The 26,045-nt window shown below is 36.4% G+C and overlaps 2 long non-coding RNA genes across 5 annotated transcripts; both read right to left on the bottom strand.

Annotated features, from left to right (window-relative positions):
- Positions 1-397: 397 nt before the first annotated feature.
- On the bottom strand, positions 398-4,346 carry LOC147516387 (uncharacterized). Of its 4 annotated transcripts, XR_015213650.1 has the most exons (6): positions 4,307-4,346; positions 3,485-3,519; positions 3,225-3,365; positions 2,976-3,103; positions 1,362-1,486; positions 398-612 (listed from the first exon to the last, which is right to left on the bottom strand). It is a non-coding gene; the product is annotated as an uncharacterized LOC147516387 (long non-coding RNA). The 4 variants fall into 4 exon arrangements; XR_015213649.1 differs by lacking the exon at positions 4,307-4,346 and having other exon boundaries at positions 3,485-4,292; XR_015213651.1 differs by lacking the exons at positions 3,485-3,519; positions 4,307-4,346 and adding an exon at positions 1,588-1,637 and having other exon boundaries at positions 3,225-3,478.
- Positions 4,347-6,155: 1,809 nt separating this feature from the next.
- Positions 6,156-6,617, bottom strand: LOC147516386 (uncharacterized). Its single transcript, XR_015213647.1, has 3 exons — positions 6,597-6,617; positions 6,373-6,491; positions 6,156-6,174 (listed from the first exon to the last, which is right to left on the bottom strand). It is a non-coding gene; the product is annotated as an uncharacterized LOC147516386 (long non-coding RNA).
- Positions 6,618-26,045: the final 19,428 nt, after the last annotated feature.

Raw genomic sequence — 26,045 nt, 5'->3', positions numbered from 1 at the left:
ATATTCGTTACTAAAATTAATTTAAGTAACGCTTATATCCGTTAGTGTTCCAATTTGTAACACTTACCTTGCGAGTGAATTTTGTTCATTTCATGACATTAAGTCACACTTATGATCGTTACTAATGTCATTGACCAAATAGTCAATATTTATTTGTAACAAATTTGTAACGGATATATCCGTTAGTGTATGGGGATCTGTTTTTTGAAAAAAAATATAATATATATTTTAGCCCGGTTGTTTTGGATATGGACTACCTGCTCCTGCTCCTCCTACACCCACACCCAAGCTTGCAGCACACCCCAAAAAAAAAAAAACTCCATTCAAGTCATATAACCATGTAAAGAAACACAAAATACTTCTACCATTCCAAACACAATTTATACCAACTCTACCATTCAAGTCAAACAAATATATTTTATTGATCATAAATACTAAGTCTTGACATAAAAAATATGGTACTAAATGGGTGAATGATTTCTTACCAACAAAATTTACCATACACATTTAATTCATTAATTACAAGTACACCTAATATGTCCAACTCAAAACTTCATTTCTTTCTTTGACATGCACTTCTATAAGAAAGGCTTGCTTTACAACGCCTGCACACTAGCAAATGGTTAAAAAAAAATTATTAGAAATGACATTACCATAATGTATTAAAAATAAGTCAAGCTACTAGAAAATGAAAAAATTATTACTGAAACACGATGCATATAGACGGTGGCAACCTACGTTCATACATGAAATATATTATATGCAAAGTGTAGGAAGTTACCATGAACTTAATTGGTGTCTAGTTCAATAAAGGAAAAATAATCAAAGGCGAGATTGCTCGTGTTGTTCCCAAACATACATAGTGGGGTCCATACCCGTACATAGCGGTGTTCTTTTTTAATGGTACATATCTACAAGACTACAACTACCTTCATTTCTTCCTTTCTTTTACTAATTATCTGACTGAGTGTACCATGGAGGAAAGTAAAAAAAAGGTAAAATAAAGCCAATTACACGAAGGATAGACAACCAACACAATAGAATTTTTTTTTTCTATTCAGATCAAAAGATAGACAACCAAAGTAGCAAAACATAAAGTAGATCACTAAAAACCCTATGGACAAGAACAACAGTTATCTATACCAATGCAAAACATTTGACCCCACTACTTCGATCCATAACATATAGTTTGACCCCTAAAAACCAGTAGAACCAAGTGCTGAAAACCCATGGTTCAAATTGGATTAACAGAAAAGGGAAGAAGCTTTTTGTTAGTCTTAAACTAGTAATCTAGTATTATAAATTTCTAAATGTGCTTTGTTGGAAAGCCTAATGACTTTCAGAGAGGAAAACATACATACCTCTCAAAGCAAAAATGATTGTATCGTCGGACATGGCAACCACTACCTTGAACAACTTGTGAAACCATACCCATTGGACCAATAACACTGCCCCCTTTATAAACCACATTAAATTTCCTCGTCACCTACATCCAGCAAAGCAAACTCAAGTCAAACATGAATCGGTTCACCAAAATGTAATAAAAGAACCCATTTCACAAAACAAAAGGATTGTTCAAACACATACTATGCATTTACTTCACTAAAAAAAGGCATCTTTGGATAACTCTGTTAACACTATGGAAAGATAAACACCGCAACTGAGCAAATTAACTAGAAGTGTTCCAAAAACAACCAAAGAGAAAAGACAATTCAATAAATTCATGTTATGCGAGACCTAGCTTGGTATATTGGAGCTGAATCAGATTCAACAAACAAGAGCGATACCGATAGTCTGATCAATACATTTCTATGGTGCCCAAGGCAGGTTTGTGATGTGAGTTCTAATTTGCACAAGGGTGGGTAGACATGTCTAATGAAAACAATATTTTCAAAGGTGAGCTGATGTTTCTAATGTATCTTAGAGCAATATTGTTGAACCTATATTTGGACCAAGACGCTAATATAAATTAAACACGAATAAAGTTGAGTGGTGTGCTATTCAACTTCAAATTTTGTAAACCTCGAAGCATCAAACCGTAACGCGTTGGTACTAACATAGAAAAAAATGAAGAACTTGAATAAAAATAGCTAAAAGAAGGGGTCCGCTTTCGCTCATCCTAATGGCATCCTCAATGTCAACAAACTCACAAATCAAAATAGCTAGAAGAACTATTTTCCTTCAAACAACAATGTGTCGGCAAAAGGACATGCATTTAGATTTTTCCTTAACCCTTTTGAACGAAACTTAACTATTCAAGTGTTGGTGACCAAAGAAACTAATCGAGTTCTAAATCATGCAACCCTCCAAATGACTTCCCTAAACTTTGTAAGTAAGCTAAAATGGATGGAAAAGTCCAATAAAATCAGCACAATAGAAGGCGTAAGGAACAATCTAAATGCAAGCCAATAGTGGGATACAACCCTTAATAAAATCAGCATAATAGATGGCGTAAGGAGCAATCTGAATGCAAGCAACCAGTGGGGGATACAACCCTTAATAAAATCAGCACAATGGATAATGACCCTTAATAATATCAGCACAATAGATGCAAGACAATTCAACATTATCCAAAGAAACACCACCATAAGTTGTTTCCTCAAGATTCTATAAGTTGTTCCCTTTATGTATGATTTACCTAGTCATGGGGTTAATTACTAATAAAGTTTACCTTTGAAAATAAAGGAACAAAAAATACTTGTATGAAGTTGCACATGGCTTGTTCCGACCCAAAACCCGAGTGATACATACGCACAAACAAACAAACATAGAAATAAAAGAGAAGGTAGTAAAAACAAAGATGAGCAATGAATACTTCTTCAAGGTAATGGATGCAACAACAAATGATGAACATCCAAAAGAAGTGATTCCTCAACCCCAACCATATTGACAAGCCTGATTGATGCTAATTCTAATTGATAAAGTCGAGACAATAAAACAATGAAAACAAAGAAGATGAAGAAAAAAAAACTAACCAGAATATTAAACATCAGACTAGTCAAATGCATTCAAAAGCTTGACGTCGTCATATATTAAAGATCAATGGCACCCTTCCATCCAAGAATCAAAGAAGAAGCTCTTTTATAAGACCATGAAGAGTTATCTAATTACAAGCATAAAAAACACATACAATCTTTATAGTATGAACAAAAAACAAATCGATGAATACACTTTCTACAACATAGATGTACTAGAAAGAGGAAGAAAAATGTGATATAACTTACAAGTTTGTGTCACATGAAAAATTATCGACCTTCCCAATCATAACAGACTCCAAAGATTTGTTCTCATCAATTTGAGAATGTCGTGCATGTTCCATAACAATACAACAATACTGTAAAGGTTCAATGTGCCGAAGCTTTTCACTTGACAAAAACAAAAATGAACAAGGAATAAACCAACCCATTATCTGAAGATTGATTTCACTAGAAAAAAAAAAAACTAGTAAAAAAAAATAATAAGTAACAAAAATTCTATAACTTGCCTGTGTCCGTGAGAGAAAAAGCTATGTAGCACAACCTAGGAAATCAAACAGAAACAGAAACAGTTTATAAGGAAAACTAAATCTTAGATAAACATAAGCTATTTAATTAATACCGAAATTCCTTAGATTTCTTATTAGCCAACCGAAGCCCAAACCAACGAAATATCCCAATTGATGATCGAGAAGCGTAAATTTAGAGTCCAATCTTGCAGTTTCAATACAAAGCTTAATTTCCACAAATTTATCAGCAACTGAACCAAATAAACCTAACTTGAACAGTACGATCATGGAGCACAATTAAAAAAAAAAAACTTAGAAATTCGCTAGATGAGGTTTGGGTAGAAGAAAAGAGAAAGTGTACCTGGTTTATTTCCTTCTTCGTCGGCTAGGGTTGGACAGAGGAGACGGGGGAAGTGTTCGATGGAGGCTTGAAGAGAGAGAGACGAAAATGGGAAATCATCGGCACAATTTTTCTCTATTTAATTTAATGTTATCTGTTAGTTCCGAATATACCCTTCTGTTCATTATTTTAGTTGTTTGCTAACAGACACAATTGTTACCAAACATTATTTTAGTTGTTTGCTAAGCCCAGTGTATTGTCCACATTGTTGTAATGTTGGTCTAAGACACAAGACAAATAAATAAGATAAACTATTGCCACTACTTAAAAAATGGAAAACAATTCAAAGTCATTTGTATGTAAATCTGGATTTAAAACCATAGAATGGTTGCAAGCATTTGTTAACAAACTTAAGTACTCAATAACATAAAATTATATCTACTTCACAAGTAGCATAGTTAAAAGACAGATTTTGAACCTACCTTAGTTTTGCATTGCATACTACAATTGCAAGGATCAAAACCTAATTGAGGCAACATTAATGGAACAGGGCTACTCGTTGTGAGCCTAAAAAATAAGGGAAAAAAATGAAACAAAATGACACTTGATTAGTACAAAATGTCAAGGCAAACAAGCAATGAAACTTAGAAGTAGTTACTCGCCTTATATAATCCAACGATAAAAACATAAAAACCATGCTATCTAACCATGATAAAAACATAAAACCGTACTTATTATTCAAGTAATAAGTATAAGAATAAGAATAAGAAAACTTACAGCTATGCGAACCTTCTTAATGAGAGCCATATATAACAATACAATATAACAACACACACATGGTGAAGAACGTGAGAAAATAAAATATAAGATATGGAAATGAAATCTACCTTTTCATCAACACATTTGAAGTGAACAGATACACAGAACCTATTATTCTCCACTTTAGCAGGGAGTGATTTGGTTTTCTCTAATAGTGCTTTATAAACCTGTAATTTTTGTCAAAAGCCAAACAACATTAACTTCATAGTTTTATATAACTTTTATTACAACCGGTACAACTCTTATTTTACCATTATGTTCAACACCCAAAACGAATAAAGAAGAATCAAAGCATTTACCACTACTTTCCAATTATATTGAGGGCAATAAAATTATGTAAAGCTTCATAAAGGTCTCTTGGGTTTCTATTAGTAGGGTTTTTGGTATGAAGCACCCCAGATGCTTCACTATAGTTAAATTTTTTTTAAAAAAATAATAATAAATAAATAATATTAACAATATGAAAAATATTAATAAATTACATGCCAAAATATTATAAATATTAAAAATGACAGTTAAATTTAAACAAAAATGCATGCACCTTAGTTATAAGAAACACTAGAAGACAAACACCAAACTTACGACTGGGAAACATAAACCGACTTTTAATCGTAAGAAAAAAATGATTACCTGAAGTTTTATGATTTCCATTCCCTTTTCAAACTTTTCCTTCGACACACTAGTATGTAATGGCCCTAACAGCCGCATACCCCTTCTCTAATGGATCCCCATTTGAACTTGCTTGTAAACCCCAATTAGTTGTTCCAAAGACACTTTGATATATACTTTCATGGAGCTGCATGTAAAGAATATTTCAAATTGTATCAACAAAACATCATTAAAAATCAAGAAAATGGAATTTATGGCAAACATATCCCCTCCCTAATGTAATAGCATAAGTTTGGGGAGGAACTTACTTTACAAAGTACATCCCTGCGTACACCAATTAGGATCATGCTAAATCTCCACGTTATTTGATCCCGGTGGCTCGGATTTTCGGTGCACCAAGTCACAATGCAACATTGATGTCACACTGCAAAACAACCGGACTGAAGGGCGCTGCCACATGGCGGCTTGCGTTTTAAAATTGCATAATTAAAATGCCAAAATACCCCCAAAACTCCCATATGGTCACAGTACTCGTTTCCAAATACCTTTGCCACACGGGCGCCACGTCAATTAAAAATTCTCCACAAGGATTTGATTTGTAAAATTAGTGTTGTTTCCTATTTGAGTAAACTACAAAACAAAGGCTCTATGCCCAATTCCGTGAAAAAAAAAACAATCTTAAACGCTTTGACTAATGTTATCATTTCAGGACTCTAATGATAAACGAAACTAAATTACCAAGCCTACGACATGTTGTGCAGGCAAATACCGACCCAGCATTCAACAAAGAAAGAAATATAACACGAATCGGACTAAGCGGGATGTCCGCGATCATCCATGACAATTATGGCATTGTTCCCCACTTAATTCCAAAGAGCATTTGCCAAACCTCTCACTCAATTGTGCTAAACCTTAGGCCCACCTGAATTGCGAATGTGTAAGAAATGGTTACTGCAACCAAATGAAATGATCTAAGATTCTCGGTCAGAAGCACAAGACCATCCGCCTATTAGGCCATGAAACGAAAAGGAAACGAATTAATTTATGCGCAAATGAAACGAAGTCCCAATATTAGGCCATGAGCAAAATGTGAGTAATAAAACAGTGATAGATTACAAACCGAGAGAACAAGTAGCTGCAAACCCCCACACTACTAACTTGTGCACCATCAATATTTGCTATAGAACATGCTGGTTTCACCGCAGCACATATTGCATGCCATATATCAGTTGGAGATTGCTGGTTTTAACATAGAAATGTAATAAATATTAAAACATAGAGAGAAAAAATAATATAATATAAGTTTATTATATGTATCAACCTCAATGTAGTCTCCTTTCTTACATATTTGTATTGGACTACTTGTCGCTTTCCCGAAGCTTCCCATTTAGATCAAACAAACCTACTTGTTAACAAAAGTAAAACGTTTATTTGTTTATTAATTTGATGAAATGGAAAATGAATGTTACTTGCACAATGAATGTTACCATCGATGAATCCAGTTGTGAAAGTAGCAAAGCCCTAGTTTCTTTTTCCCAACCAAACCCAAAAAAAAAAAAAAGCGAAATTTTCCCAATTGGGAGCATAAATTTAGAGTCCAGTGTTACAGTTCCCACACAAAACATAATTTCCCCAAATTTATCAACAAGAAAATCAAATAAACCTAACTTGCACAGTCCAAGGAGCACAATTAAAACAAAAAAAATTAGAAATTCGCTAGCTAGGGTTTGGGGTAGAAGGAGAGATAAATCATATCAGGAAAGTGAGAGAGAGAGAAAGCGTACTTGGTTCTGAGTTGACAAAGGAGATAGTGTTTGATGGAGGCTTGAAGACTTGAGAGAGACGAGCGTAGGAGATATCGGCCATAACCAGTTTTATTTAATTGTAGTCTCTTCCGTTAGTTCCGTATATACCCTTTTATACTTTGTGTGAGTTGTTTTTTATTTGTTCCTAACGGACACAGTTGTTACCAAACAATAAAATGATGTTTTAATAGTAATTGGAAAAATAAATTGAGATATACTAACGGATACAAGAGAACCTAACAGTTATATCCGTTAGGAAGGCAGTGACGGATATATGTGTTACAAATGAAAATTTTGTAGCGTTACAAAATGGCCATTGTGGTGTAGTGAATACAAATCAACTCTTTTCAGAGTCCAACTTCATCTTCAAAACTGAGAAAAAATTGGCTACAGTGTCGTTTCATGAGTCTGGACCCACGATCCATGCGTCTCAGATGCGAGCAATGCGTCTGGACGCACGATCCATAAAGCGCGTCCCAGACGCGCGGAAGTCTATTTTCCCTCTTCTGCTCTATCCTTCTATCCTCTTTTGCGGGCTTTGGTCCAAGCAACGAATACTTTTGCCTTGAGCTTCCAATTATGCTTTAAAATAGGTCCAAGTCGCATCTTTAATAGCTTCAATTCCTTGGCCTTCTCCATGATTGTCCATGGGCTTCCCATGTGATCTTTAATGCCCCTAATTGCTCCGTTTTACCCCTTTTTCTCTAATATTCCACAAAACTCTCTTTTTCACCTGTAGAATCATAAAACATAACTTACAAACACTATTAGTTCACTAAGATAGCTAAACAAGAGGCATAATCAAGGGTTAAATTGCACTTTTTGAGCAATTATCACAACTTTTAACTAGCCTTTTGCTAGTCTCTTAGCAAAGAAGATAAAAAATAGATAAGTGATCAAAATCGCATCCTAATAACAAAAATAAAATCCTAACTCACTTTCGCAGGAATCGCGATTGCATTTACCATATGCAACAAGGCTTTAAACATTTAAGTTCCCCAAAAAGGACGAGTTATAGTCTCGTGAGGGTTTTCATATGATATACCCACAAAATCAATCAATAGCATGTTCAAGAATGATAGTATTTTTCAGAGAGAGAGAAATTCCTTACCCACTTAGTGCTTACTCCAACAGACGGTCTCCATTGCTAACTACATTACTACAAAGATTCATAGATTATGATGGGAGATTGTAAAAATTGACAAAATTCTCAATCAAGGCTTATGTGTGTACTTAGTCAATCTCGTATACTCTCTTATCCAAGAAATGGAATCCCCAGTTTACCTTTAGACAAATAATCTCGACTTTCAATCCTCACCGGTCATACTCTCATAAAAGAATATCTCAGAAGATGGTATACTATTTTACCTCATGTATGTGGGGAAAAGAATAATGAATACGAACATTCCACATACTACCTTGAAAAACGGACTTCTAGATGACAGTAGTCTCATGGAAAGAATGCCAATCACATATAAAGTGTCGGGTCCTTCACTTTAGCATCCTCTCACCTATTTTAGACTTCGTACCATACTGTAGTGATAAGTCATGGGTTGTAACTTGGCTTGGGTATTGGTTTATGAAGGAAAGGTGAAAAGGATTCAAATGTTGTTTCTGAAAAACACTAAGGGTTTTGCTTCATTCTTTGGAAGATTTCTTCAAATTCTGAGATGTATTGCAGAGAAAATTCTTCCTTTGTCTTCTTTTCCATCCATTCTGTTCAACTTTTTTTTTTTTTTTTTTTTTGGAAATTTTATTAATAATGATAACGAGTTTTACAAATAATTAGGACAAGCGTGCAACAAGTCGCTGCAAGAAGTCCTTTCTCGAATAGCAAAACCTATCCTCCTAAAAACAAACTCGTTAGAACCAACTGTCATTACATTGCAGTTCATAACTTTCTGCAATCTCTTAAGGAGCTCAACAGACTGTTCTGCCAAGAAACCAAAGGTGTCAAAACTGAAAGGAATGAAACAATGCTGGTTAGCTCTACAAGCCTCCTCGTGTTTCTCAATTTTCCCTACCGCTGCTCTATTAGCTGCTTCTCCCACCTCAAAGACTCCATTCCCAAGCCCTACTAATGGAGAGGCTCCAGTTACATCAACACACGCATGCCTCCCCTCAGACCAACTGTAGATCAATACATCCGCAGGCCGAAGTGTCGATCTCCCCTCATTCGGATCAGTGAGAAAATTCACAGGAGCCTCCTTCTTCACCTGTACCCCAGCCCTCCAAAATGCATCACATAAAATATCTCTGACATGATCATGTCGGTATTTGAAGCCTGGGAAATATCTACAATGTGCTGCATGGTCCCCAAAAGTATCTAGTCTGCTCTTTTTGCACACAGGGCATAGACCACCATCTGAGTACAAAGGAATCATGAGGCGGTACCGGAGAATAGAACGATACTCTACCGGCGACATGCGCTGTCCAAGTCCCTCCATCGGAATAGCAAGTAGGAAATCCTTTGCATGTTCTGACTGTAAGCATCCAATGACTGCTTTCTGACGAGCAGATAACACAAACTCCCTCTCAAGACCAGCAACAATCTTACCATAGAACGCTTCCGCCAAAACTTTTTGTGGTTTTGAGGGGACGGTAGCACTCACAGCCATAGAACTGAGGTCAAAATCGGGTAGACAGAGACTCAATGCACTGCTAGCAACATCAAGAATCTCATCCAAAGGTACTGGGCCACAACTCCTAAGAATGTGGTTCTTCAAGCTCGGTTCCGATGGGGAGGCCACAAAAAGCAAACGTAGATACATCGCTGGCACAATAAATACCTAAACCGCCTAGACGTAATGGGAGTGTCGATAAACGCCATCAGAAATCACCGGGCGGGACCATCGAAACCCACAATACCACGGAGAACACCGCGGAGATGCCGATCAAAAAAGTCCGAGCCTCTCAAAAAAGGATGGTGGACAAGTACGAATCGCGGAGACCAACTTAGAGAGCCCAACACAAGCTCGTAAGAGCTCTAACTCACACTGTGGATCTTCTAATATAGCCAAACAGTCCATCAGAGTTATAGCCTTGTCAATACGCCATAACAAGACCCATGACAAAAGATGCATCAGTGCTAACTGCACCTCCAAGCAACCTGACCCCTGGCTGAGGATGGGACAAATCTGAAGGAAAGAGACCAGGAGTAGAGCGACGTGGATCTAGTGATGGCCAAAATATCTCAGTTTTAGCCACATTAAGAACCAACCCATAAGAAGGTCCTTCTTCCTGAATCATACCCAAAGCTGTCGCCACCTGTTCTGTATCCCCGACCAGAGTCCCATCATCTAAGTACCACGCCTGTAGCAATAACTGACAACTGGACTGGATCCGTAGAATAAGAGGATGCAACACCAGTGCAAATAGAAGGGGACCTAGAGGGTCGCCTTGTTGGACCCCAGTAGCAGACCATATGTAGCCATCCCCCACGTATAACCTCGCAGGCTGACAATACAAGTACTCGACCCAAGGGGCAATAGTCAAGCATCGGATACTTAACCTCTTTCAACATGATGGTCCGATCAACCATGTTAAAAGCATTCTGAAAATCTACCAGCAGCATAGAAAGAGAGCTATTGTCGCTGTTAGCATACACCATACGGTTGACAGCGTGCAAAATCGCCTCTGCTCCACCAGAAACACCCACCCCATACTGGAAATCCTGTAAGTACCCAACCACATCTCTGGAAACTCCTCTCATTGCAATCTTAGAGACCAAACGACGCCAAACCATGCCCACAGCTATAGGACGAATACTGTTATCTGGCTTAAGAAGTGGAGTAAGCGGAGCACTCGCTATAAATTCCGCTAACGGCTGTGGACATCGTCCCTCAGAACCAAAGATTCACCACGCTGGTCAATGCATCTAGCAAATCGACGATATAGGCTGCTGCAAGAAAGACTCATAGCATCCAACAAATGCCGAGCTCGGAGACCATCCCGCCACAAGAAGTGCCTTTTCGAAACGAATCTACCTAATGCATGACAAAAGGGGTATTTCTCTACAAATAAAGGAGGCTCGGCAAAAGGAAACAGTTGGTCTCACAGGTGGTTGTCGCGACCGGTGTTTTCTCCTCTAATGCTTGGATAGTCTCCGCCGAAGTTAGGGGCGACCCGATGATGACAACACTTTTTTGGCGTGGTAAAATGTCCATCGAACCCTTCAGTAAGCATCGGCGCACATTCGAAAGTAGAAACAGATCGCCGGGGTGGCTGGATTGAAGGAGGCTCTACTGCAGACTCTAAGAGGCGAAACAGTCCACAGGCTCGTTCCATATCATCAACGAATGGAGTATCTGTTTCTGCTGAAGGTTTTTCCTCGTACCAGATCGACGTTCCTGGCGATTCTGTGGTTGGAAAACCTGTAGAGTGTAGCACGGGAGAAGGAGAAGACGAACCCATAACAAAACTGAACTAGGATCAACCGTAATATCCCAGAGAGCAGACTTCAATGCACCAGAAAATGCCAAACGACATGCACGTGGTATACTTTTCACAAAGTCTGCGAAAGGGTATACTGGAATGCCCTATCAAGTAACGCCTCATCAAGAGAGGGAACAACACCCGTGAGGCCTCGGGATAGCACTAAGCCTCTCCTTGTGATGTGAGTGTAGATTGCATAGTCATAGGGATAGGCGGTGGTTCGGTATACCGACAATAAGGCATCCCAACTCGATTATCGGTCATTTCCGGTGGTTTTGTAGTGCCTCCCCGAATGACGACATGGTATGGTTAATGCATGCATGCTTTGAGACAAAGGGCCACATATCCATTTGTTCACCGTTTTCAAAAAAATTAAGAAGGGATAAATATAAACTTATGTCCTTCTTAATCTTATCCCGCAGCTATCTATATCTCCCCCGACCACCCAAGTCTTTGTTTCTTAATGTGAGTTTCGATATACGAAACCGCGAAGCCGCCACCACCATTGGCCCCATCTTTGCACTTGTCAAACTCACGAAAAGGACAATGCACATGCTTCTTCTGAGAGAGCATGATGACAACACCCTATGCTCGAACAAACCCAAAAACAGATGACACCAATATGAAACTACAACAAACAAAAGCACTACCATAAATCAACCCCAACCAACAAACATATCATGGAAGCAAACCCAACTCCAACAAAACCAACCGACAAACCTAGCATCGAAGCAAACCCAACGCCATCAAAACCAACAACCAACCAAACCTAGCTAATCTTAAACAACCAACAATTTAATATAATTTATTTTATTTTAAATTAAATTTTTTTTTTTTTTTAAATTTTTTTTAAGGTGCTGGTGAGAATTATGGGGTTGTTTTTCGTTTTTGTTTGGAAGCTGGGTGGGTGGTGGGTGTTTGGATGGTGATGGAAAGGGTGGGATTGGGTGGCTGTTGGAACTGGTGGCGTGGTGCAAATCGGTGGTTTCAAAGTCTTTTTTTAAAAGTGTAATTTGGTGGTTGCAAGGTCTGGGAATGGTGGTGGCGCTGTTGCTGCGAGGTCAGGGTTTTGGTGTGATGATGGTGGTGCGGTGCTTGGATGCACTACACCAAAACATGATATTTGTAACGCACACTTTTTTTTGTTTGTAACGTTTATTAGGCGTAACTACATTACTAACGTTTTCTGGGTGTTAAAATTGTCTATAAAGTGTTACGTTAATTATCCCTGAATCAAGAATTAATTTGTAACATATTTTTAAAGTTTTATTTTGACAGAAAACCGTGAAGGTTAAGATAATAATTAGTAAATTAAAAAATACTGAACAAAATTAGTATTTTGAAAAAAAAATAACATAATCGTGCTCTTCTCTCTTTTCCCCTCTCTCGGTCTCTCTTATACTTTTCGTCTCCTCTCTCTCTCTAAACCTAATCAACACTTCTGCCGCCACGCCACCGCCATCCGGTAGTTTTCTCTTCCTTCTCCTTTTCCTTCTACGGTTTGATAATTTTCATAATCTAATTTATACTTTTTCGCTTTTTTCACACTGCTAGGTGTTTAATACACAACTAACACTAATTTTGGTGCTAATTGCTTCAGTTATAACAAAATGTATGATTTTTATCTTAATATTTTGATATCTTGTACTCTTCTATGGAAAATTTCGATTTTTATTTTCATATATTGAGTGTTCTGTAAGTCTGCTGAGTGTTGGAATTCATGATTTTAGTAATAATATGGTTTTGTATATGTTCTTTTCCTGGTTTGGGGATTATTTTTCAGTCTTCACTCGTGCTCTCTCAATTAAATCTAGTGATTTGGTGGGCTTTTCTGCAAATGGGTAGATTTACAGCTTGTAGTTGTGCACGTTTTTTTTTTTACTTTTATTTTCAGATTTTGAATTTGTCTAATCCCCATTCCTGAATTTTGTGTGGTCTTGAGTAGTTTAACTAAGTTATAAAACCCATCAGCTGTTTGAGTATATGTCTTTGTGGTTTTTCTCTCTGTATCTGTTTATGCATCCTTTCTTGAATGCCTTTTGTTTAATATGGATGTCATAGTGACTTTTCTATGTTCATACTCTTTTGGAGATTGATTAATAACTTTAATATGTGGATGGTGTTTATGAAATACTTTATTTATATATTTCATAATTTTGATTGCAAAGATATATGTGTGCTTGTCTCCGCTTAGCGGGTTGAAGAACATACTAACCCATTTTTAACTCTCGCTTTGTGCAAATCAATATAATTGGTTTGCACTGCCGGTCCCAAGCCCGGATAAAGGAGGAGGGAGGATGGTGGTGCCTTAGACTGTTTTGCCATTGAACGTTGGGGATCTCGTACTAAAGGTGTGTAGTCTTATTATCTGTTATGCTACCCCCCAGCAGATGGATTTTTATCGTCTCATATTTCTCTTTAATGGTTTCCTTATTATAGTTCCCTGTTGATTCATATTTGAGGATTTCAAGAGCTAATATATTATCCCTCCGTCGATTCCACGATCATAAAGTGCCAAAAGGTTCCGTTGCTTTCAATTATACAACTTGTGGGAATTATTGCAATAATGTCGCAGGTTGCATGGCAGGGTTTTGCGTTTTTTATACCTGTAATTGGATCCTGCATTGGGTATCAAGTAATGCTTAATTCTTTCACATTTTATCAGAGATTCAAACTTTCAATTATATCCCGCCGAGATCCTTACACTACACCGAATTGCTGAAAAACGACAATAGTTTTAGAGATTTCCCCACCGGCCCTAAATTTAGGATTGGAAAACGGTCGATATGCCATTAAGCCGCCCTAAACTAAAATAGAGGACGGGTTTTTGTGTTGTAAATACACGACGGTAGAGGTCGTTCTACAACTCGTCGCTGAGGTTGTGGGGCTAGTTTTTCATTCTGGCCCGCACTGCATTTTCATTCTGGCGCTCATTGTTTTCCATTCTGGCGCTCATTATTTTCACTAACAAATCCTGAAAAACTAGTGGAAAGAGAGAGAGAAAAAAAAATGGGTGACTTGACTGACTTCTAACAAGCCGTTAAGAGCTTCTTCAAGGAACACAAAGCTTGCGAGCTTCTCTGAAATTGTAAGCTCTCTCTCTCTCTCTCTCAAAACATAATATTTATTTAATGATTTTAAAGCTTGAAGTTTGTGTTTTTTTCGTCTGATTTTTGTTGGTAAATTGTTGTATTGTTCACTAAACTGATATGGGTATTTTAAGCTTCGATCAAACCAAGGGTTCTTTCTCCAAATTGAGGTAAAGTTCTTTCCTTTGTTTTCATTCTTTTTCATTTCTTATTGTTTAATTACTATGGATTCAATGGGGTTCGCTGAATCTATCATGGGTATTTGTTATCTCGATTTTTCTTTGATGGGCATGAAATATTCGTCTATTTTTTGGTATTTGGGTTATGTTAACTATGAATTGTTTGGTGCTAGTTGTTTTAGAGTTGCTAGATCTTGGTTGTTACTGGCGACAAATGTTGTTAATGTTGTTAAGTTGTGAGTTGTAAACTAGTTTTGCTTTTTAAAAATTATTTTCATTTGTCAAAATTTGGTTTTGTTATTTGTTAAAAACCTATTTTTGTGATTCTTGTGTTGTTAATGTTATTGTGTATGTTGAAACGTGCAATAATAAGTGGTCATTACATTCCATTTCAATTCATTTGATTTTATTAATTGGGGTTTTTAGATTAAGAGGTTAAATATGTATATGACTGTCGCTATGAACAAGCTTTGACAGCTCGCCTTGTCTACCGTCAATGGAGGGAATGTAACTAATGATCTTAAGGCTCTTAAACAGGTATTAATTGTATCTTATTCAAATCATATTGTTGTGCTTTAAAACTAAGTATGTGGTCCTCTAGTTAATTAGACCTAGCTTGATATTTTCAGCGGTGCCCTTTGTGTTTTTTGTTCGATTTTAATCTTTAATTGCTTTGTGAATGCTATTAGGTATCTCACTCATAAGTGATCTTGTACAGCAGTTGCAGTTTCATTCAGACAAACCAAAGCATACTCTTCTTGGAGTTAGTCAAGTTTAAGCGTGTGGACTAGAGTTGCATAGGTAATGCTTCGCCATGTTGTTTGCATAGATAATCGTTTACCGTATTAAGTATTATGACTTGCATGCCTTGCAGATCTTTTTTGAAGGCCACATTTTTGCTTCCTCCTCGGGGTCTTTACGTTTCGGTACGCCTAAATCTCCTATTTCCAATAGAAAAAAAACAAAACAATATGAGGGGAATTCATTACGAAAGTTCTTTTTAACCCTATATATGTCAATACACAATATAGTCGACATCTCCTACTTTATGTAATGGCTTGTTCAAGTATACATTTATTTCGAAATAAGCTTGACACGAGTTTCAGTTTTACTATGTATAAGTTTTATGTTCTTATTTTGCAAAAGGTGGATGCAACTTATATTTTCTATGATTGAGGTCATGGTGATATCATAGGATAAGCTTACTTTGTATCTCTTCTTTAACCGGAAATAGAGAACATACAATATAATTCTCGTTGAGTAGGTGGCTTTCTGTAAAACCCCAAATGTTGGGATTTGTTTGGGTCGGATTTAGTTGGGCCTCTACTTTTAATAATGGGTCTATGGTGGACTAATGCATGGCAAGTGAAATAACCCATGAGATTGTGTTGGAAAGAGATTGCTCTTTTGAGAACTCTCTATTCGGTTTTCTCTTTCTAGAAAATTTATCGGATAAGACTAATTAAAAGAAAAACAAATTTAGGGGATGCTTTTCATTGATGGTTTCTTCTTTTTCTTTATGTAATCAGTACCACGGTGGAATTCAAGCATCAAGGGAGTTGTATTGCTAAAGTTTTAATTGAAGAAGAAATGTAAATCAAGCTGATTATTGGCGGATTTGAAATTGATTTTGACTAGACTTGATTCAGGTGAGTTGATTCTCATGTTTTCCCTGCTAAAATTGATTTGGGGTTGATATGTTTCTAAAACTTAGAAACTTGGGTTTGTAGAGTTTGAAATTATGACAAATAGGATAACTTAGTTTTGTTTGTCTTTCCTTTTTGTGGTATATTGTGCTGACTTGTGTGGATTTGTGAGTTGGAACTAGGTTTTGAGGTTCAAATAGAAGTTGTAGAACTCTTACTTAACTTTGATATCCAATTGGATTTGTTTCAATCCAATATATATAGAAAAAGATACTACTGTTTTAGCACAGCTATGTTAACTAGGATTTTCCAGCCCATGTTCTGTGTTTATTCGGCTTCCTTAAAAAAATTATGTGGAATTTGCTTGATTGGTCTGAACAGAAGTTGTAGACTTTGGAGTGAAGTTTTATATCCATTTATGATTTTCTTGCATCGGGGGTGTGTTCCTATTGGAGCGTAGAAGATGAGCAGTACTAGTAACGATCGAGTCGAGGTTCGTGTACTTGTTGGACAACCAACAATCTGGGACATTGTCCGGTTAGAGTTCGGCTTTGGATAATTTTCTTATCTTTTATATATTTGTTAGTTAACTTTTGAGTTATAAGAAACATTGTAAAAGAGAACAATGAGTGTTTGTAATATATTTTGGAAACTTGAGCAATGATGTTGTTCATGTAATAGATTTAGAGACATTTATATGTATCTTTGGCTTATTGCATAGGTGTATTATAATGATCTCATTTTGTAAACTTGTTACTTGAATGTTCTGGCATTTGTCGAGACGGTTAAGTAGCAAGGTTCTCCTACTCATTATATCTTGGGATGGTTAGCTAAGAGATATAGTGGGTTGGGGCCTTACACTTTCCATATGGGATTTGAACTAGATAACTCTGTATATAAGGTAGATAATGCTAGGAGGTGCTCATGGTATATAAGGTACTTAATGCTAGGAAGCACTCCTCCGGTCCAGACCATAATGAGTCTATGGAGTCTAAATGAACATAGTGATTCCCGGGTATCTCTTTGAATGAGTTCAGGGATGTACAATTTCGACATATAAGTTAGAGCTAGATTCAGGTTTTGACTTCCTATACATAAAAGTTGGTTCTGCAGTTCTTTGTTTTACTGAACCAAGTTTCATCGCATTTGGATATCTCAAGGCTCGACGTTATGCTTTGAGAAAGAGGAGATGTTAAGCAATTGAAGTATTTTATTATATTTTCTCAACACAATTGAAGTGTAAATGTTCCGATGAAAGTGTCATATGATCGATTGAAACTGATTTGAAAAATATAATGTGTATCGACTAAGGTTTTCTATGAGTTTAATCTGAGTTTTGGGTCAATCTGTAATTTTATTCGATCTGTTGTCTGCTTATTTCAATGGCTTTATTGTTCTAATATGATATTCATTTCAGTCATACTATATGCACCCGCCTGCATTCTCACTTACAGACTTGTTTACTGTTGTTGTTTCTTGTTGATATTCCTTTATATATATATAACCCGCCTGTGTCCACGCTTATACTTGTTTTGATCAATTTTCTCTTCGAATATCCTGTCAGCTATTACTTAATTTTTTTACCATGGCTTGTCTGAGATGCTACACTGTAACCTTGTATTGTTTCCATGATAGTAGTATGAAGCCATATATTTCCTAAATTTCTATGCAGTTGTTGGAGAGCTTTTAGCAATCTTTTCCTACATTGAGTAATGATATGCTTATAGGGAGTTTTAAATAGGCCGACTCATGGCAGCCATAAAGAGCAAATACTAAAGCAAAATACAGTAAGAGAGAGCACTACAAACAGAGTGCAAAATTGCAAATTGACAAAGGCTTAGGGGGGGTACTAAAAAGAGATCAGAATTTACAAGGGTGTACCAAGAAGGCATAGGGTTTAACTTTATTATATGAGGCTATTGATGAAGAAGGGGGGATGGTGTGATTTCGACACCGCCCCCACTTCCTCCCCGCCTTCCCAAGTAATGATCTCTGGCAAGGGTCTGCTCAAAAGATCCATCAACAAAGGACACTATTAAGATAGACAATAGCCAATCCTTATTGCAAATGTCTGGGGTCAGCTGAATGTATCTCGTAGCAACTATTTTTTTGTTTGACGTGGTAAACAGTCATTTTTTCGAGGGGTGGTACTTTAAGGTTGCAATTCCAGAAAAGTGGCAAAGTTTTCTTTATGCATTCATTTGCGAGTCCGCATTTTGGAAGAAACTGATTTGCGATGTTTTTCGCTACTGTGTAATGATTGATTTTGGACTAATACCTGGGTGGCTGGGTGTTTGGTTGTTGCTGCAGTGAATTACCAAGCAATGCTGGTTGATGGAATAGATAGTAGGGAAAACACACGAGTAGGAGTGGAGTGGAATTTCATGTCATGGATGGTAACTTGGTGAGTATAATGTGTTTGTGATCTCATTAAACCAATGCAATATATGTTTTTTTTTCATTCCTCAAGAAGATAATCAACTTTTTTTTCTCTGTTTTTGAAGGCTATTCTTGTCCAGCATCCTGACGCTGATTTCTCTATTTCAACTTTGAGTTGAATGAGGAGAACTGGAAAGATTACAACAAACTGCTGGTGAGTGAAAGCTTTTGTCCATTTAATTTTTTTAATATTATCAATTGACTGATGGAGACATATTATGATAACACAGGGCAACTTCGTCTGGAAGTTACCGTATATGCAAAGTAAAATCCGTGTTTATGAAAGTGGACGTTCCGAGCAGGTATACTTCTTCGCGCTGTCGGAAGATAATTGTTATTCCATGCATATTTAGGTAAAGATTACTACAAACTGCTGGTGAGTGAAAGCTTTTGTCCATTTAAATTTTTTAATATTATCAATTGACTAATGGAGACATATTATGATAACACAGGAGCAACTTCGTCTGGAAGTTACCATATATGCAAAGTAAAATCCGTGTTTATGAAAGTGGACGTTCCGAGCAGGTATACTTCTTCGTGCTGTCGGAAGATAATTGTTATTCCATGCATATTTAGGTAATACTTTAGCATATTCAACTAATATATAATTTCGTTAAGCTATGCTTAACTTATTCTTGACCAATTTGATTACTTACTAGCTACCATATTAGCACTACAGTACACTAGAATTTCATAAATATGACACTCTTGGGACTATGTACCCCGTCTCCAATTAGGAATGAGAAATGCTGTCTTAAGTTGTTTGAACCCCGTCGTACTTGTTTTTTAGGTTGACTAAAGACATTAGTTATCATCCCAAAATAGAGACGAGATTTATTGTCATTCCCGATTTATTATTGTAGACGGAAGGCCGGTAAAGACTTTGTGAAGTAGACTAAATATGAGTCCACTGTTTGTTATTTTCTTGTAGTGATGTGAAAGCTATGGTTTGCAGGCTTAAGAAGATGGTTATGATTGGAGATGGTGCTACTGACCTCGAGGTAAGAGAATTCTTCCAAACCTCCTTTATACCCAGATGGTGTTTGTTATAAAAGTAAAATATAGGCTACCTTGCATATTTTCAAATTTTGGATCCTAGGGAAATGAAATAAACAAACTTCTCGGTGGAAGTGGATTCTGAACAGAACAGTCACGCATTATTTAAAAAAAAAGGAATAAAATAGTCATTAGTGGCATGCATACTGGTTTGAATTCTCTCAATACTAAAGCCCCATGCTACAAACACGAAGTGGTAGAAATAGTTCCTTGTGTCTGGGCTATTAAATCGTTGAGTACTCGCTGCTTTTACATGCTTTTACAGGCTCAATTGTCGAGCATGTTCATGGCATCCAAACCATTCCATCAGGCCAACAGAGGATTTGGACTAACTGCACACATTGTTGATCATTGTAAACTGGTCTTTAAATTTTCTCGAGGGACAAACATCATTTAGGTTAGCATTTCTTTGTTCCCTAATTTCCCTTCTGGCCATTTCACCTTCAGTTCATCTCTATATTTAGATCTATGTACTTGGGTGTATTTGTAATTAGATAAAATTGACATGAGTTTCTTTGTCGTTGCAGGATTTCTATGAGGATTTATGGGGAGATTGAAAGTGAACATCTGTGATAACTTGGCTGACCATATGGTAAGTTATCTTTGATAGTGTAGTGCACCCCAAGTTTGTATGTTTCGTAAATAATGAAAATTTGCTTCTTCTGTTGGTAGGTGGGCAATGTGTATGTTCATTGAACATCTTTGCCGCAGACCGATTCTTTGTTTAGAGTCCGACCGAAGGTTTTATGCAGGTTAGTTATCATATCTCATCTATCGTTTAACAAATAAGACTTAGCTTGTAGTCGATAATATAGAATATCATGCGGTACGTTAGGTAACGACTTTAATAGTTTACACGACAATGTTCTAGGAGTTTCTTGATAATGTTTTAGAATCGATTAAGGATGTATACAGTATACTTACTTGAATTGGTTATGAATCTTATAATTGTTTAATTATTAGTTAAGTTGACTTGGAGACGTGATTAAATCACAGGGCGTCCCATTATCTTCAACTTTTCTCTAGATTTTGGTGAAGCCACATGTAGGCAATATGAGAAGAATACATGCGCTGTGTAATGTATTGATTGTTGATCACATTGTAGATGAATTCTTTTGCTTTTCGGTTTAACTTTCTTTGTTGTTTGTGTCATTTATTGTATGTCGGTCGATCAAGCTTCTAAGGAACCACTATATTTATGTGTACCTGTCGAATCTAAAACTATGAGGTTATGTAGTATGGGTGTGTGGACCATACACCCAGATACCAATCTTTTAACAATGAACTTTTCTATTTGTGTCATAATATTTCACCAAAATTTGCGAAGAAGATCTTTTTTTTATCTTTTAATTCTATACCTAGAAGCAATAGCTATGGGCTTTTCTTGTTTTTTACCGAAAGTAACACGAAGGGCAATTGTATCCGTAATATTATACAATGTTTGTTTTGTATATTTTTCTTTTATTCACTTTGGTCCAATAATAGATCTATTCAAGGGTCTCGTTATATATTTGATGTGATATATCTCTGTTTGGTTATGTATTTGAATTACATTGCCGCAAAAAACAATCTATTTAAAACTAACACTGCTACCATTTTCTTTCTTATTTTAATTTTTCACGCTTTAAGGGGATTGCAAGAAGGCTATTCATTTGTGGGCCTTTGTCTACTAGAACATGGAAAGTAGAATCGACTCCTTTTGTTGGGCAAGCCGGAAGTGTTGAGGATATCCAGTACACTCTAATTTGATTAACAAAACTTTTTTCGTTTTTTGTGTGGGTGTTTTAATGTGGTAAGCCCTCAATTTGAAGTCTATTCCATTCTAAAAGTTGTCTAAATTCCTTCATGCAAATGGAGCCCTGCCCGCCGATGTTTTTACGTCATATTACGTGGATGATACGTTTGCCATATGGGATACCTATTTGGGAAAAACACCTTTAGTTTCTATTAAGGCACATAAAGCGGATGTGAAACTAACTTCGGTTAAAGGTAAAAGTAAAGTTAAATGTAGTTATTTTGTTAATCGCATTATATGTTACTTTAGTTATTTTGTTAGGGAATAAGGAACTAAAATGCCTCCGAAAGTGAGGAACTAGCTTTAACGTTTAGTGTTGGAACGTAGATGGAGAGCAACAACATGAGACCTAGCGGTTAATGAAAGGTAAGGTTCTTGTGTGGTTTTCTTTAAGTTTCATGTGACAATTGTATGGGATGTTGGAATATTCATGAGTTTTGTTTTGGAAGATGGGTTCTTACATGTGAGTAGCGTGAAGGTATGGTGTATATATATTCGAAGTGTGGTATCTCTGGTTGGAACTAACAGAGGTGTATAACACTGATATAAGTGGAAGTGATGTATATATATGTTGTTTTTATTTTAATTTTGGTATATAATTTATAGTGTCTTTTGATTCGAGGATTGGTTATTTGACTTAACTGGCATTAGTCGAGATGGTTAAATAGCTAGTTTTACAAATCAATATATATTTGAGTAGCTGGTTCTACGAATCAATATATTATTTGATTTTCAGGTTATGACAAGATTTATGTATATGAAATGTTGAAAATATAGAGGAGACTCTGTCGAAATTTTTATGTCTTTGTCAAGGTGTTTGACAAGGTTATAGGGTTTTGGGGCGTTACATAAACTTTTATGTCTATACTATGCTTCTATTGTTACTAGTTTGCTACCATACTCTCTTTTCTGAATTCCGTAGTCTGAGTATAAGGAACTACTACTTAAAAATAGGATATAAGTATATATCTATACATATTTGTTTTCTACTGCCTAACTCATTTTTATTTATTTCTATTGGTGTATAGGATGAAAAAGACTTTTGATGATACCATCCCAAAGTCATCCTCTGATGCTTGCAACTACTGAAGGTGCTAGTTCTATACAAATGACGTGAAAGCTTGAGTTTAAGGACAAGTCCTATTGATTTGGAAAAAAAATGTGTATTTCATTCTTGGCAAGTCCTATTTATGAAAGATGTTTTGGTAATGTTATTTTAATAAAAGATTATGTGATTGGATATACTTGTGGGATTTCTTGTTTATGTTATGGACGATTGTAGAATACCCAATAAGTAGGGGCATTTTTATACAGGTTCAGTATTCTCCCAAAAAGGGTGGTTTTGGGGGAAATTATTTTTTTTACGTATGAAATAGTTTTGTAACGGTGGAAAACCGTAACTAAACTTTGCAATAACTAACACTTACAAAGTAGTAAAACCGTTACCAAAGAATATTAACCGTTGCAAATTCTATAAATCAGTAATACAAAAAAGCGTTACTAATTTTATAAAACCGCATTCGATGTTAGAAAAAAGAGTAACACACAAAAGCGTTACTAATTTTATAAAACCGTTCTTGAAGAGTAATACAATTGAGCAAAGAAAATCGTTAGCAAATATTTTTTAGTTCTGAAAAAAACCGTTACAATAAATAATTTTGTAACGGTTCTACACCATTACTTAATATTAATAACGATTAGAAACGCCAAAAACTGTGGACGAAAAACCGTTACAAATATTTTTAGTAACGGTTTTCGAATCGCTAGGTATGTCCTGTTTTGGTATAGTAATGGTGATGGAAGGGGTGGGATTGGGTGGCGGTTTGAGCTGGTGGTGCGGTGGAAATCGGTGGTTGCAAGGTCTGAGAGTGGTGGGAATTGGAGGGTGGAAGGTTTGAGAATGGTGGTGGCGCTGTTGCTATGAGGTCGGGTTTATGGTATGATGACGATGGTGGTGACGGTGGGTGATGGCGGTGGGTGGTGAACGATGGGGATGCAGCACGAGTTGCTCTGTTTGTGTGTAGATCTGTTTGCAAGACCACCGGTGGTGGTGGCTACAGTGCTGGATGGTGGTGGCGATGGGTGGTGGATAGTGGGTGGTGGTGTAAGCGCTGCAAGGGAAGAGGATGGTGGACGGTGGGTGGTGGTGGTGCGGCCTGACAAGTAGTCTTCTTGAGGGTGTGGAAGACGGTTTTTTTTTTTTTTGAGAGAAGGAAAATGGAAGACGCGGTGGGTTTTTTTTTTTTTTTGTTTTGTTTTTTTTTTTTTTTTTTTTTTTGTTTTTTTGTAGTTTTAACTCAGTGGTATATCCTTGATTAGTACTGGATATGTTTGTTTTCCATTAGCTTCTTTCACTTAGAACAGAATGATGGTCTTCATTGTATCTCTATGATATTTCCTTGTAATCTTCCTTTTGTGCTCTTTCTTCCTCCTTGTGCCCCTCGTATTCTCAGAAACATATGGGTATGGCTGATAAAGGTTTTTGGCTATACTCCTTGTCTGGAGTTGGGTAAAGGATAAAGGGTTTTGGAAGAAATGACTTAATGTAAGGCTCAAAAGGGTTTAACATGATGGTCCTACTGGGTGGGATAAAGGCTGAATGGGTTCACTACTTGACTTATCAGTATGATACTCTGTTTTGAATAGACTACAAGACCTAATGGCTATCTCCCCAGTTGATATCACTTCGTGATTTTACCAAATCAACGAATAATGAGACTATATTACAACGACATAGAGAACTGGAAGATGTTGAGTCACTAAGACTCGGATTTTTCATAAGAACTCTCCAAAGAATGGGTATAAAGCTCAAGTCTCACGGGCTAAGTCTAAAAATTCTACTTCCAGTTTACTAGGGGTTTAAATCTCTCTTCTAGCAAAAGTACACAAAACTGACAAAGTACTATGGTGGTGCCCTTGATAAAGAATTCTATCAACAAGAAATACGTCTGAGTATAATAAATAGTCTAAGCGGTAATAAGATTAATAATATCAACTATCTATCAAACTCAACACTAAGCAGTATAGAATATATATCCCAGACTCATCATTAAAATTCATTTTTCTCATGCTGCTGATATAGAAACAAAAATATTTTTGTTTTTGAAAACTAATTTTCGAAATTCATTTCTCAAGTACACCATCCCCCTACTTATGCATGCATTGACCTCAATGAATAAAGAAGTAAATGAAATGGATGAGAAAAAGGTAGGATATTACCATTGATGCCGAATATCAGAATTAGTTCAAGAAACAAATTTTTAGGTCTTTTTACGTCAGATCCCAAAGACGTAATGTGGGTATTTTAAAGTCAGATTCTTAAGACTTTTGAGTCCTTTATAGTAAGATCTTCAAGACTAATATTCCCACCCACTAGCTTTCACTTTGTAGGTATGATGAACATCTTTGAGCGATAAAAGCTTCTTTCGGAATGTTGGTCTTCTTCTTTACTAGATCTTTCACGAATTTGGCATACGAGGGAACTTGCTTGATGGCGGTCAGAAATGGGATATTAATATGCAAATTCTGAAATACATCGCAAATCTCCTTGTACTGGTCATCCTTTCTGGTATTCACTAGTTTCGAAGGAAACAGTGCTGGCAGATTCTTCAATATCGGTTCTCTTCTTTCGGCTTTGGCTGGCTTGGTAATAGATAGTGGAGTGATAGGTGGAGTCACTCGTGATAGCTTCTTTTTACTTACTTCCATAGTAGTTCCTTCAACTTCTTTTGCAATAGTTTCTTCAGCAGTGGCACAACACTAGATATCATAGCTAGTAATTCGCCGAATTATTCACGAATTATTCGCAAATTATAAGGTTTGGCGAATAAAACGAATAATTCGGCGAATTTTTGAATGATACGGTTTAATTCGCGAATTGGTTAGGCCAGGCTTATAATTGCCGAATTATTCGCGAATTATTCACGAATTATAAGGTTTTGCGAATAAAATGAATAATTTGGCAAATTTTTGAATGATACGATTTAATTTGCGAATTGGTTGGACTGGGCCTTAGTTGGAACCAAAAATAAATGTGTTAGTAATAGTAAGTAGAACCAAAAATTTGACATTTGTATTATTTTTTCATGAATAAAATTGTAAAAATAAAAATAAAAACGTTATATACTTATATATCAAAATTTTAAATGTAAAATATATAGCCGAATTTTAAAAGAATGCATTCGTATTATACCCGTTTAAAACACGTATATCGTATTTTTACCGTTAGCGTTTTATTGGACCGAATATTTAAAAGTATTATTGTTGAAAATTTCGAATCTTAGGCGAATAATTGCCGTATCGAACTTTTGCCGTCCACGAATTTACTAGCTATGCTAGATATATCTGGAA

Source organism: Coptis chinensis, chromosome 2 (assembly GCF_015680905.1).
Source record: "Coptis chinensis isolate HL-2020 chromosome 2, ASM1568090v1, whole genome shotgun sequence".
NCBI lineage: Eukaryota > Viridiplantae > Streptophyta > Magnoliopsida > Ranunculales > Ranunculaceae > Coptis > Coptis chinensis.
The sequence above is the reverse complement of the archived record's forward strand: the minus strand, read 5'-3'. Positions and strand labels throughout refer to the sequence as shown.